This window comes from Thermobia domestica, chromosome 15 (assembly GCF_964235325.1).
Source record: "Thermobia domestica chromosome 15, izTheDome1.hap1.1, whole genome shotgun sequence".
NCBI classification, from domain to species: domain Eukaryota; kingdom Metazoa; phylum Arthropoda; class Insecta; order Zygentoma; family Lepismatidae; genus Thermobia; species Thermobia domestica.
This window is the reverse complement of record NC_137468.1, coordinates 59657243-59673342: the sequence shown is the minus strand read 5'-3', so window position 1 is coordinate 59673342 and position 16100 is coordinate 59657243. Positions and strand designations below refer to the sequence as shown.

Sequence of the window (16100 nt, the reverse complement as noted above, 5' to 3'; positions counted from 1 at the left end):
TATTTTCTTTCCAACCTTAGAAAAAAGTAGATGTAAACAAACCCACCTGACTACCAATGGATCGATGACCAGTGATTCGTTGTTGGACTCACTGCACTAGTATCCTACCACAATATAATCCCTACTAAAAAAAAAATAATTTCAAATAAAGATATCTGAATTTATCCTGCATTTTGTGATAATAAACGCAATATATATAATACTTAACAACAGATGTAGCTTTATTTCAACCTTATCCGTATTTGGACATATAGTATTTAATGCGCATGCGTTCGCGCTCCAACCCTATTCATTTAAAATTATTGCAGAATGCAGAGGTTCATGGCGAAGATGTGTGACAATAATTCATCTTCGTGTAGTGTTATAGAACACAAAAGAGAACAGGAATAGAGGTAATCTCGTTTATATAAGGATTTAAGAAAATACATATTTCCAAAATAGCAGTAGTCAGTGTCAGTATGTTAATAATTTACCAACCAACTGTAGCCTTACACTTTGGAAATTATGCGACGACAGTAAGTAAGTAAAAGATCTCGCTGTTCACGTCTCTCGCTGCCGACGTACGTGTGAGCCGGGAGTAATACATTTCGCTTTGTTTACGTCTACTTTGTTCTAAGGTTGGAAAGACTTATTCTATGAAGTATTTATAATTACAATAATCCAACATTTACAAATATGAAATAGAATTACTGTCAATGAACAGGCAAGAGGATAAGAGGTTCTACTAAAAATTTTTCAGTCTCATATCTCATATAACTGGCAGGTTATTTCACTTTTAAAGAAAACTACAGAAACAAATTGTTGTAAACTACAACTGCGTAAAAATATAGTTTCCAGATTTAAAAAAAAGAAAAACTCAGTGTTTTTTTAAAATAAATTTTCTTGAATTTCTCCATGTGAAAACAACAGTTAGTAGTATGTTCAGATGTTCCACTTTTTTCTTTTTATTATTATTATTAATTTTCTTTCCTATTCATTGTAAACCTGAAGCCTTTGGCATCCTCTGATTAAGTTAGATTCTTTTGCAAGAAATAAGTTATACATTAATCAGGTTCCTTTTTTTTTTCTTTCTTTACTTTCGAGGGACGATAGGAGAGAAAAAATAGGGAGATCGTGGGAAAATGAAATTCGAGACTTAAAGGATTTACACGTTTCATAGATACTGAAAAATTGCTTTCAGAATGTTCATCTGTCCATTCGTTGGTTCCGATGTATGTACAGAGGCCATATTATTCAACATATCCGCATTAAATTTGAAACGTTAAGCTTTTTATAGGATTTCCCAAAGGGTCTTTTGAACTATCTTCCTAACTCCAAACATAATGCTAATTTACTACGTATATATATAGTCTAAAAACACTCACCAAAAGATTAAACTACTCCTTTTTTTTTTTTTTTTTTTCCAAAAACAGATTTAATGATTTTGATTATATTTCATATATTAATATTTTATTAATAATCCTATACTGCAGGACCGGATTAAGGGAAGGGTTAAAGAAAGGCTAGAGCCCCAGATGTCCAGATGGACAGGGGCCTTTACTCTGATTAAAATCTCAACTGGTTATCTAAAAAGAATCCTGATACAAGCATCGTCATAAAATAAACTATGACAAAAAATATTAACCATATTCCCTTAACTTTCCTGCTGCACTTCCACACACATGCATTAGGTGAAGTCAGCAGGGGCCACATATTTTTTCTAGCCCCTTTTGCCTCCAGATAAGTTAATCCAGCCCTGCCATACTGTGGTATAAGCTACTTCTTTCGGAAAAATCCGGAACTGGTAGTTACTCTTAGGATAAGTTACTTTCGATTTTCTCAAAACTGACCAAGGTGAGTTTGTTCATATTCCATCAATAAATATTCAACATAAATTAATCTGGCAACATAACAAATTTGTCCTGAAAAAGAATTTATAAAAAATTGCATAATTGGAGAAAGACTAGTGAAGATAAAAGAAGGTTTAAGCATTGGATCCAAGCTGAGTCCAGTTCTAGCGGAAATACTAATGAACAAGTGGGAGAAAAAAGTGACAGAACAAGCAGGAGGAAAGTTACTGTTCTTTTGCAGGTATGTTGATGATTGTTTAGGCATATGGACAGGGAATAGAAATCAACTGGAGAAATATGTTGAAAGTATAGAAGACCAAGAGAAAGGCATAAGGTTAGAATTAGAAGTTGAAGAAAATAACTCTATCAATTTCATGGATATGAAGATAGAGAAGCAAGGTGAGAAAGTGACTACTAGTTGGTATCAGAAACCGTGTTGGGCAGATATTTATTGCCACTGGAGAAGTGATGTAGACAAAGCAACTAAGAAGAATTTCATTAGGAACATGGAAAGGAAGATAGAAAACATCAACAGCGAGGAAGAGGGAAAGAAAAAAGATTTGGAAAAATTCTACAAACAATTGAACAATAATGGATATAGGATAGAGCAGTTTAGGAGAAAGAGAAAAGAAGATAATATGGATAGGAAAGAAGAGGAAGACAAGAAGTGGTATGGCATTCAGAGCATAGGCGAAAAGACTGAAGTGCTGAAGAAGTTATTAAGAAAAGGTGGTGTGAAGACTTATAGAAAAGGAGGAGAAACTTTGTTGAAGTGCATAAGGAAGAAAAGGAAAAAGAAGGAAAATCATATAGAGGAGCAGGAAGAAGGAGTGATATATGAAGTGAAGTGTAGTGAGTGTGACATGAAATACATAGGGGAGACGGGGAAAAGGCTTATGGACAGATTAAAACAACATAAGGATGATGTTAGACTGAAAAGAGATAATAACGCTATATACAAACATGTGAAGGAAACGGGACATAAAATAGACTGGGAGGGAGCTAGGGGTTTAAAGAGAGAGAAGAGGAAGATTATTAGAAAGTGGAAAGAGGCTAGAAGAATAAAGAGAGAATAAGAGAAGAACCTAATGAATTGGACAAGCGGTATGAATATACACGAGCAATGGGAGAAATTGTTGGATGTGATAGAAAAGGAACAAGAAAAGTGCATATAGGCTATTAATATTTATTTATTTATTTAAATTTATATATTTATATATATATCTAGTTATTTTTTTCTTATTTAATATTTTCTATTTGTTATTTACTTTCTTTGTATGTCATCTCATTAAAAAACTATTAGAAAAAGTGAAAGGGCTCATTATATTTTTCTGTTTGCGCGGAATTGACTTTATCCTCATTGGTTCCCTCCGACCAATGAGAGAGAAGGGGCGTGGCCTTTCACTTTCTCATGTATATAAGATCTGCTGTCACCTGTCTTTTCTCAGTGTTTGTGTCTGATGAAAAGGACGTTAGGTCCTTGAAACTGTAACACATTGTAAGTATAGTTTTGAATATATTTCATTCTGCTCTGGTCAGAACTGTGTTTTATTTGTTACTCTACTTATCCAGAGCCATGGAGTTTGTTCATTAAGAATTTATAACGAGTAGTTTAATCTTGGGGTGAGTGTTTTTAGACGAGTTTCTCAAAAACGACTCAGGCAATTATTTTTCATATTTCATAAACATTTCATTGAGAATCTGTCAATATGGGTAACTCAATGTCCTTTAAAAATAGTTTACTAGTGGGTACATGAGATTTTCCAAGACCATTTTCTCAAAACTGAGTGAAGCGATTTTGTACATATTTCATAGATTTTACAATAATATTAGAGTCTAACGAAAACGAAATGTCCAAAGATAAGACATACCAGGGGGGTTTAGATAGGTTTCCGGAGTAACAAAGTAAATGAACTCATATTTCAAAATACTTATATGTTATGTAATTATATTTCAGAGGATGTCTTGCAAAATTGTAAATATTTCAAATATCTTTTATTGCAGTGCAGACTTGAAGTGACCATGGCGGAGCACATTGTAGAGAAGAGAGTAACCATCAAATACCTCTTTTCAAAGAATTTGGGAGCGAAGGAAATTTTTGATGAATTGACAAAAACAAAGGCCAATGGCTGTCCCTCATATAGCATAGTAGAAATCGTGCATAACAGAGTTCAAGAGGGTACGCAGGAGCACCTAAGATGAGGAAAGATGAAAGATGAGTTTAACGTCCCGTTCAGCAGCGAGGCTATACGAGACGCGGACCTATTGATTAACGTGGAATCCGAACCACATGAGCTCCCGCCGGGAATCGAATCGAACTCGGGTCTCCCACGCCAAAGGCGCGCACGCTAACCGTTTAGAGCCTGTCTATTCCACCTGTGGACTCGGAAAATATGCGAACTATACTTCGGCCCCACCCCCACCAACCTCTGGTGGATGAAAACCTCCCTTTGCTTAGGAAAAAGAAGTGAATGGCCTCAGCTGTGTTACCAATTTGTCATTCAGTCGTTTGGTCTTGACGAGTAAGATCGTAGCCTACTTAGAGTAGATAACAAGGCAGAGCACAGCGATGTCCGTGAAATAATTCATTGTAGCAACGCTTAGGCATCCAACAATTGAAAGATCTCAGCCGCAGAAATTTGTTCCTCCTCTTTCGAGGGAGGTACGGGAAATCACATATCGACAGCAGCGCCAGCAAGGGCACAGTTGAAATAGAAGGGCTCTAGCCACGGAGCTCGACCGTGGAAACTGGATCGTGTGCATGACATGATCCTTGCAGACAGACGAACTGGTCTGTCACGTATTCCAGAGACCTTAGAGATCCGTGTTAAACTGTTACTGCTGAAGAAACGCAATTATTATGATCCCGAGACCAAAACTGCTCGAACCTGCTGGAAAAACTGAATACCGTATTGAAGGAAAAGACGCGAAGAAAACTGTCCAAACGCATCACCTTCTTGCAAGACAATGCTCCTTGCCACAAAGCACCCATCGCAATGCACAAGTTAATATTGATATGACAATCCCTCTTATTCTCTAGATCTGCCCCCTCAAACTATTATCATTACCTAGAACTTAAGATGCACCTAAAATGTACTGAGACACTAATGATGTCATAGGAGCTGCAGGGGCATACATATTACATCATGGGATAGAATTGCTGCAGGATTGTATTAACCGTGTCAAACTACAAGGCAATTACGTTAAATAAAATGCTATCACTATGTATCTACTGTAATTTTTTCACTCCGAGGCCAGAAATTTATCTAACTTCCTTTGTATATCAATTGATGTATTTTACTGAACTGGGCAAAATAATATGCATGAACGGAAGAACGTTCAATGCACGTTTCTGCAAGTTGTGACAAACTACAAGATTAGTCGCAGCTAACTCCTCAGTCTGTTCTGTTGTAAACCACTGCAGAGTGCACAACATGTCATTCCTGTGTCTTGGAGTTTGCTAGCATCATTGAGCTACCATTAAGAATTGTGCAGGATACCATGGAGCAGTCTATAGGTTGCTGTCAGTGAAACCTGTGCAATTATTTCTTACGGACAGTCAGTTGTCAGGACAGCATTTTTTTTTTCAATAAGCACCATTTGCATGTATCATATGTGGACAAATACAACCATCTCTGGAAACTCAAGTAACTCATTTAGTCTATAAAGAAAGTAGGTAATCAAGAATTAGAGATCAGTGTCTGAACAAGTGTGAAAAGCGAACATCATTAAAACATATGGCAAGAAAATACGTGTGTAGTGCCATGAACTGTCCAAGTGAAAGGGATGGCATTTATTCCAAAGTTGGTCGTCCACCTATTATTTGGCTAAAAGCATAATAATTGGTTCCTTGCTGAACCAAAGTTTAATATTTAATCCACATAGTATTGCCGCGCAAGCGTTAGCGGGTTAGAGCCCCGTAGGGCACGTTGTTTCCGGTCTTTATTACAGCTAAATGGGAAGGAGGACTTGTGTTCTAGAACCTTACTGCCAAGTTCATTGAAAATGGTAACTTTCTACATGTTTCTTTACAGTTATTTGCTTCTACATTTTCTACTTTTTATTTTTTTCAAGATTTATTAAGCCATTATTTTTCCTTACTTTTAATAGATTTTTCTGATTATCATCTGGCCTATTCCATTTTAACTCAGCCAAATTTTAAAAAATCTGTCCAGAGATTTTCATGAAATTTAAATATGTTATACTAGGTACAAAAATAAGGGAACATATTTTTGCGTTTTACTCATTTTTTTTATTTTTTTTTTTTTTTAACCAAGTTATGCCCACTTGAAATTTTGGGTGAAATCTCACGCGCTTTTGGGATCAAAATCTTTAAATACATGTATCTCAAGAACTGTTCAAGATATTTTCATTCTGTTTTGTTCCTCTGAAAGCTCTACAAAATGAGACTAAATTCAGCTCTGTAAGTTATATACGTACTGAGCTATTATTGCTGAAAGGAAAAAATAGACCCATTTTTGGGTCAGTATATCTCAAAAACCCCACCGTCAAAAAATTTCAAAATTTCAGGATAGATTCCAACATGCTTCTGTATAAATTTCAGAGAGAGTAAATGCTTAGTTCAGATGTTACCGCCTTGGTTGTACAACACTGTTCAATTTTCTCGAGAATCTGAGCAGTCACAGAGCAGAATGTTTTATTTTATTTATGTACCTAGGTATTGCTGACTTCACGTAAGGTAAAGTTAGCTTACGTTAACCGTGGTAAAAAGTACTACTATTCTGCAGTGAACTGAACTGAGCTGTGCAAGCAATATTCTTACCATAAATTTTTTGGAGGAACTGCACTATTATAATCGTTAATATAAAACAAATTATCTCTAATTCTTAACAATTATCTACATACAAATTAATTTTATTTTATTATTTATGTTTCAGGATGATGTTATAATAATAAACTCGTCTTATTTCTTCTTCAAATGAGAGCATTTCGAAGTGTGGCTCAAAACTCGCAACTCCCAGCCAATCAGAAGACGTGCTTCATTCAATTTTATAAACTCAGCTGGAAATTGGAATGTACAGATGGTGATCAGAAAAATGGAAACACCTGTAGTTGGCAACACGTCAGATGTATGGGTTGGCAGTGGTGTCGTGGCGCCCGCAGCGCCGGACCGCTGGTGGTGGTGTGTTAGGTCGGTCTCCATACTACGTCAGGTCCAGTGGAACAGCAGTATCCAGTGGCTGCAGCAGACGGAGATAGTGTAAAATGGGAGACCTCTCAGATTTTCAAAGAGGGCAAATTGTTGGTGCGCGGTTATGTGGAGTGAGTGTGACGGCAGTGGCTACTGTGTTAGGTGTGTCGCGTGGGACAGTGTCGAAGGTGATGACGGCCTACACAACACACAGGAAAACAACATCGGGGAAGCAGAACAGTGGGCGGAAGAAAATCATGAGTGACAGGTCACGCCGGGTATTAAAGCGCATTGTCACGCAGAACCACCGTGCCACTGCGGAGCAAGTGACGGAGGAACTCAATCAGGACCTCCCCATCCTGTTTCGACAATCACAGTCCGCCGCGAATTACATAACATGAACTTACGGGGTCGTGTTGCACGGGCCAAACCGCTCATCAGCGTCCATAACGCTTTCGCACGCCGCAAATGGTGCCGCGACCATGCAACTTGGACCGTTGAGGACTGGAAACGTGTGATATGGCCGGATGAGTCATCCTTCACCCTATTCCCAACCATGGGCCGTGTTTGTGTGTGGAGAACGCCCAAACAAGCTTATGATCTGCAGTGTCTCCGCCCAACTGTGAAACATGGCGGCGGCTCGTTGATGCTGTGGGCCACCATATCATGGTTTTCATTGGGTCCTGTGGTCACACTTAGCGGACGAATCACTGCCAACGATTATGTCGCAATTTTAGGAGAGCACTTGCATCCTATGGTCCGGATGTTCTTCCCGGACAATGACGCCATCTTCCAGGATGATAATGCACCCATTCACACAGCTGGCGTTGTTGCAGCGTGGTTTGAGGAACATCGGGATAACGTTCAACACCTCCCCTGGACCGTCCAATCCTCAGATCTCAACATAATTGAACATCTGTGGTCCGTCTTGGAAACACGACTCCGGCGACGATTTCCACCTCCATCCTCTCTCACAGAACTGGACGATGCCCTGTACGAGGAAAGGTGTAAAATTCCACTTGCTACCATTCACGACCTCTATGCCTCCATCCCACGTCGCATCAAGGTCGTTCTGAAGGCGAAAGGTGGCCCGACACCATATTAATCTGATAAGTTGCAATTTCGTTCAGGTGTTTCCATTTTTCTGATCACCATCTGTATGTTAAGAGTTGTGTATTGAGGGTTGAACACTTACTGGTATTTTTGTATCATTTCGGTAAAGTTCTGTGCACATTATTCTAAAAGTTATGGGGAAAAAGAGTGGAAAATCTGTTTCCGGTGAAAGATGTAAGTGCCCAGATTTTCAACATAAAAATAAAAATGTGGTGTACAAAAGCACAACATGTAGATTTGTGAAACTGGAAGATATGTCCTTTTTATTGATAAACTTAGTTAAACATGATAATATATCCAGTGAGAGTTTGGTTTGTTTCAATTCTTATCGCCGGTAATCCAACATGTTTGAAGTGAGTTCTGACATCTCAAAAAACAGAATATGTTTCTTATGTAAGTGCAAACACAGCAAATATTTCTACAGAAGAAAGTGATCCTGAATTCAATGTACTTGATGAGGGCACAACATTTAACGGAACTGAAGAAGTAATGCAAACTATAAACACGACCATTTCCAGTGTTGAAATGAATGTGACACCACTGAGGACACCTACTGCTGTAAAGCCTGAAAGAAGAGGAGCTTATGTGACCAGAAAACGAAAGCAACTGGTAACATAATTTGAAGCAAAAACAAACTCTAAGTTGGCTGAAATTTATGATGTCCCTGTCCATGAATAAAATTTAAGTGCTCAGCGTGTAGTGTGTGTGAACTGCGAACAGTGGCATAAGAAGACTATTGCTGCCTTTGAAGAATGCCGCTGTTACAATGAAAAAGTACGATTGATGACAATTATACCCAACAAGATAACGAAGACTGAATTGCTGTCCCGGTTTCCCCACGTGACAAAGCACTTAATAGACAGATCCAGAAGAATACAAAGAATGCATGGAGTATACCATATTCTGCTCCGTATTTATGTCACACATTACCTCCAGAAACTGTGGCACTTGCAAAAAGTTATTACCTTAGTGACGATGTTGATTGCTGTCTTCAGAGCCCCAATGCTCAGGACGTTATAACAGTGAGAGAAAATGGTGAGCGTATTCAAAAAGTTAAGCGCTTCTTAACAAGAACAATCAAATAAATTTACCACAATTTCACAGAAGACCATCCCCATGTAAAAAATCAGCATGTCAAAGTTTTACACACTTCGCCAGAAATAGGTAAAGTTATACCACATTGACTTGACATCTAGACTTCCGCTCCAGGCGCTGCTATCAGCTGAAGGAATTCCACTCCCTTTCGCCAAAGCTCTCTCGCTTAGCAACAGCTGAACCCTTATTGGCTCAACGCGTGGGTGTGAGCTTTAGTTCGCATTTTTGCCACGGCTCAAGACATTTTGGCAGCACTATAATTCTCCATCCACCAAGAGAAGTATGCGCTTGCATATACTGTGCAAACTTTGAACTCTGTTGTGCAGCGTTAAAAAGTTTCACCACATCGCTATCTAACGACAAAATTGAAATCAGGCAACAGTTGCCAACTCTGGTGCTGTGCTCCCCTCCACGTGAATCTTGCTTCTATGGAGAATGCGCAGATTGTCATGGAGAGGAAGGAATCAATTCAGGTCTCTTCGGTTAGTGGAAAAAGATGGCAAAGAAATTTCATTTGCAGTGTGGGAAGTAAGAAATCTAGTGAAGAAGTCAACAGAAAGTAAGTAGTAACATGGACTCTGAGGGCAATGACTCTTCTTCACATCAAAGAAGTACAAAGAAAAGCCATAGCCACAGAGAAGATTGTAGTTAAAGAAGACTCTCATCATCTGGTGCTCCATGCAGATTTCGCTGAAAATTGGACGGTCATACTGAAAGATGAGATTCAAAGCTATCATTGGAGAAATGACCAGGTCACCATATTTACAGGAATTTCTTATTGTTCCAACAACACTAGAGGTTATGCAGTTGTTAGTGATGACCTTACCCATGATTCGGCACATGCTTTACTGGCAACAAAGATCATCTCCTGCACTGAAAATTTAGCTGACATTAAAACTTTCACAATATCGGATGGGGCAGCGAGCCATTTTAAAAATCGTTATCAACTTCATGAATTCACAAACTTAAACTTCGAAAATAAAAAATGTCTATATTCAGCAACAGGTCACGGAAAATCTGCCTGTGATGGAATAGGCGGAACAGTAAAGCATGTTACAACGAAGCACAACCTGACAGAGCATTTGGAATGCATTCAAAATACAACAGAATTTGCTGCCACTATTGTAACATATACAAAAACCATCACCATTATCCATCTTGCATCCACACAAGTTTAAAAATTTCGTGATGAAAAGACTGCTAAGTGGATCAGTGTACGGGCTGTAAAAAAACATACAGAAGAGTCATTTGTGGTATGTGTGACCAAAAAGGGTACACTGCACTCACAGCAGAACATGAGAAAGACGAAATTTATACAGTTACAACATATATATACCAAGTGTTGTTTCATGTAAAATTCAAGACATCAAAGTTGGCTCATTTTTGGCTGTGATTTGTGATGATAATTAATGAGTTGCAAAGACTAAACAAGTTTATTTTGAACTTCAGGAAGTGATTGTGCATTTCATGCTGCACCATGGGCCGGCCAAAGTCTATAAGTTATCAGAGGAAAAAACAGCGGGTTCATATGTGTGCAATACCAGTGGAAAATATTCTCAAGATTCTGTCACCACCACATCCTTTAGGACAGACAGGAAGACTTCACGGTATAACAAAAGAAGAATAATCTGATATTCAAAACACTTTCATGTACAGAGCTAATTTGTAGCGCATCTGAAGAACGAAATAAAATATATAATTTCTCCGGCATAACCACAATTAATAAATGTGCTCTAACATCTGAACCAAGCATTTACTCTCTCTGAAATTTATACAGAAGCATGTTTGTAGAGCTTTCAGAGGAACAAAACAGAATGAAAATATCTTGAACAGTTCTTGAGATACATGTATTTAAAGATTTTGACCCCAAAAGCGCGGGAGATTTGACCCAAAATTTCAAGTGGGCATAACTTGGTTAAAAAAAAAAAAGCAAAAATATGGGTCCCTTATTTTTGTACCTAGAATAACATATTTAAATTTCATGAAAATCTCAGAGAATCATTGGGCACCCTTGCCTGTCTTGAGATGGAATAGGCAATGTTATTGTTTCACAAATTGTAATAATGTTACATCATATTCAGGGGTGCATGTCTGTATACCTGGAGAAATAATGCTCATTTCATTCCCACAATCCTAGCACCAAGTAGTTCCCTCCACTTGCCAAATAGTACCATGTTTAGAACCGCTTATATTACAAAACCAACACAACTTCCGCTCTCCTTTTTAAAAATTTACCGGGAACAAAATAATACCTTGCTTGTTTGTGTGCTTGATAATATACCGTATAACGAGTGCGAAAGATGTTTTATATATATATATGTATGTATAAGCGGTCCTAAAGACGGAACTATTAGCCAAGCGGAGGGAACTACTTGGCGCAAGGTTACCGCATGGTAAGAGTGTGGGAATGTAACGAGTATTTGTAATTGTAAACATAGCTGCAACCGACATGCACCTTTGGATATGAGGTAACAATTTTACAGTTTGAGAAACAATAAGATGGTTATCAGGAAAATCTATTAAAAGTAACTGAAAGACATTGCTCAATAAATCTCAAAATAAATTGCAGAAAATATGGTAAGAATAACTGCGAAAAACGTGGAGAAAGTTATACCATAGACAAAAGAACAAACCAGACGTGTAACGTAAACAGCCAAACGTCTACGCGATTTAACAAGGGATGGCAGTAATAGAGCACCAGATGGCTCTGGCAATCTCATTTACGAGTTTAAATATTACAGGAATATTTATATTCCAGGGCTCGATTGCAGAGCTTGCCACTTTATTTCCTCATATAAGAAAAACAAACAAAAGTTAAGAAAGCTAAGCTCCACAAAACCGACATTCCTGAAATAATGAAGGCACAAAGACAACCATCTGGTGCTCGATTTCTTCGATCCCTTGGTAACTCGCGTAGACGTTTGGTTGTTTACGTTACACCTCTGTCTTGTTATTTTCTCTGTGGTTATACTTTTCAATGTAACGATAAATAACAGCCAACCTGGCTAGTAACCCGTCTTCACTCGCTGTTGCTCGCTCGGCATTACTATCTGAATTGAGTATTGAGCTTTGATAAAGTAAAAAAAAAAAAAAAAAAAAAAAAAGGCATTTATTCCGAAGTTGGGCGTCCGATACTTTTCGAGCAAAATCTTCATAAAAGCTATTAAAATTCATAACTTATCAATTCTACATTGTTAACTGACTTTAGGGTTCCTTTCGTTACATCGTGCGGCAGAGTTGGACCCACCTGGGTTTTTGACCTTTCTGTTAGTATATTATTGGTACAAATAAGGTAATCACATTGAAAGTTTTTTTTATCAGATCTTGAACTTTCTTTGGGCGAATTATATGCATTCGTGTTAAGGTAGTCAACAACATCCAACATAAGACCTTTATAAAGTTCTGAATGCACTGACTGAATGAATTTTAAAACCTCAGCTTGAGATAATTATAGAACAAATTAATGTATGGTTTATGCTTATAGCCTATTTGAAGTAAAATAAGCAATTTCGTATTTTAGAAAAACTTTCAGTGAATAGTGTGCTTCCGGACTCGGCTCTGCCAAGGGACTTTATCCCTCATGCGTTGACACGTTTAAGATAATAGGTGCCGGTACTAACAGTAGATACGTATGTAAATACATTATTCATATCTTCCCTGTAAATTTTTAAAATTTTGCTGTAAACGGACGCCGAACTTTGGAATTTAACGCAAAAGAATTGATGAATTTTATAAATTTTCGTAGCTTTTATTACGCTTTTGGCCGAAAACTAAAACGACGACCAATTTGGAATAAATGCCCTGCCGCCTGTAAAATATGTTCTTTATTAACATGCTTTGGATGGCATTTAGTATCTCCCCCAACTCGTTTCAGGGTTCCAGAATCGAGAACCTTGTCTTTGTCTAAATTGTGATAAAGGTAGAAGTACAAGGGCCATGGGGGCTTCTAACTCCCTTCGCTAGCTGTCCCTAGCTGGCAACGTTCTAGAACACAGGTCCCCCTTCCCATTTACCTGTAATAAAGACAGAAAACAATGTCTTCTGCGGGGCTCACTCGCTGACGCTCGCTCAGCAATACTGTATGAATTGAATATTGAACTTTGATACAGAAAGGAACCAACCTCGCTACTAACCTATATAGGGAGACCTGTGTTCTAGAACCTTCCCTCCCTAGTTCAATTATATTTTGTAAAGTAATACACTATAAATCTTATATATGCAAGATTGGGGGGAGATACTAAATATCAGCCCATGCTTTTCCATGGAGCATATTGAATTTCAGCTGTAAATTTTGAAAACGTGGTATGCCTAAACTTGATCAGCACCAATAATACGTATAGCAATACTTCATATTGATATTGGAAACAAAAAATACGTTCATTTTCCAATAAGAAAGATAATTGTTTAAGTGCTACATACGATAATATCTTTTTATCAGATTTGCAACGCTCATCAGCGTTGCCACGTGGTTGTCGCAATATTCTTACAATTGGCCCGAACGCGCTTTCGCTTTTGTAGGTTTGTTCTGAGCTGTAGGAATGAATTACGTGTACATGAATAACCACAATAAATTTTCATTCTGTTTGTTTATGATCACATTTAATCCACACAATACCGAAACTACAAACTTGCTAACAAAAAAGCCTATTGATATAATACAAGTGCTTAGCAAGTGCGTCATTTGTGAATTAATGAATGAATATACATCAAATATGTTCTGTTGTATTCACTCTGGTATTTCTTCACGACCTGTATTATAAGAATGACTTACCTTCCACCAGTATCGCAACTTTGCAATAAACGCTTTTTATTTCGTTATTCCACATCTCCTTCTTCTTGCCCGCCATTTGCAATTTTGACCCATATCCAGTGATGCCAATTCCTTCAGAGCCGTTTTCCCTTCACAAGCTTCAGAATTTCCCTTTTCCGGACAAAATTTCCCTTCATCCAAACCGTGCAAGTACTGTATTTAGTAAACGTATTTTTAATCGTTTTCGCTTCCACCCCCTCACCGCAATCTTATAATTACATACAAGCAGATACCTGACAGCCTTCCTTTGAGCTTACGCAGAATTTGAAATTGATTTGTTGTTTAGATATCTAAGGCGTCACTATAGAGGAGAGGAAACGATATGGAAAGGTGTAGGCCAGGACCTATGTTAAAGGTGCAATCTCTGCATTTGCCTGGTGTGATTGAGGAAAAACCCTATAAATACCTCGGTCAGGACGGACAACCTAAATAAATAATAAAAAATATAAAATAAATATTACGTTACTAATTTTTATTATAGATATCATGATAGATTTTAATATTAATGTAACCTAAGGTACAAAGAAATTATTAAGTATATATTTGGTATATTTGGTATGTACTTACTTAAGAACAGAACTCCCATATTTACTGAAACGAATACGAACAGTTACAAAGAAAACTCTAGCTGCTACTGTCTTTGGCTGTACACGAGGAATGTTCGTAAGCACAATACAGAGTTTAGAGATGCGGAATTCTTAAGAATTTATAATTCTGTGCACACAGTCACCAGGAAATCTGTAAACTTACACAAACACACATACACTAATGACCCAGAATTCGCCCATATATACATATTTACATTCACGACACGCAGATTTTCTTCTCTTACATTGATTAATCCTCTTCAGAATCAATTTTTTGGTTGGGAAAAACATCTTCTGATTGGGAAAGCCAAACTGTTATAATAGTTGGAGTGATAATTTAATTGAGAAATATTTAATCTTATTGCATTGCATTTAATTCAACAATCGGAAGATTAATTTTGATAAAAGATTTTAAATAAGCATTGTTTTTTGTTTCAAATTATTTAGTATTATTCTTAAACTTTTTTTTTACAATTTTTGAATGATTTATTAATTACACTGCATTCATATAAATTACAATTTAAATAGAATATTTTTTTATCTATAAATTGGAACATGTTTGACATTTTTTTTACAAACATAAACAGCAAATTCTGAACAGTTAGTCATAAAAGAAAAACTAATAATTTTCCAGGAGGTAATGTACCGTAGATGCGGGCTACTTGGACCCAATTTTGCAATAAATTCGTTCTTTCGGTCTGTTTTCATCCACGAAAACTTGAAAGTTATGACAATAACCCATATTAAATGGAACTAATATTGTACATTGAGGCTTTATTGTACATATCGAGGAGAGTTTTAATTACATATATTGAAAACAAAGCACAGGCGATTATTGTAAAAAATGGGTCCAAGTAAGAATCGCGTTCGGGCTACTTGAACCCACCTCCATATTTTCCTACAGAAAACCATTGAAATCTGCTCTGAGACTAACAAGGGAACCTTCCGAAAATGATAGTTGCAGTGAAAGATGTGGCCTATGCCAATTGAAAGAGCTGTAACAGAGATGAGCATTCCCAAAAAATTAGCTGCCCATAGCAATAGGTTCAAGAAATATAAGGGGTGGAAGTTCGGGAAACAGCAAGGTTGGACAAAGGGGAAAAGTGCAAATTCCGCAAAAAAAAAAAAAAAAAAAAGGCACGGCAAAATACAATGCTGACAAGTGATGCATAGAAAGAGACTTGCCACAATAGGGAACAAATAAAAGCCACCAGTGGGGTTAACAGTGTTGCCAACTGCAATGAAAAGTACATGTTTTGCAAAGAGCACTATATGTAGTGAGTGCAATATTCAGTGCCATGTAGAACATAAGATATGACGTGTATAATCAGTGGTACAATCTAACAAGAGAGAATAGAAAAAACAGAAGTACGAAAAATACGGAAAAGACGAAGTTGGCCATAACGCGCCACATTTGATCACGAGCTGTGCATATTAGAATGAACAAAACAAGAAGCACCAACTATTCAGGAAACCGATGTACCTAGAGCCGAAAAGAAAAACGAGTTCCAAAG

At 37.4% G+C, this 16100-nt stretch overlaps 1 protein-coding gene across 1 annotated transcript in view; it reads right to left on the bottom strand.

Annotated features, from left to right (window-relative positions):
* LOC145671041 (uncharacterized) overlaps nt 1–14065 on the bottom strand; it is a 37538-nt gene extending 23473 nt beyond the window's left edge. The window contains exon 1 of the mRNA XM_081739719.1: nt 13961–14065. The gene's annotated coding sequence lies outside the window, so the exon portion shown is untranslated. The remainder of the gene's footprint in view (nt 1–13960) is intronic.
* Between the last annotated feature and the right edge of the window lie 2035 nt (nt 14066–16100).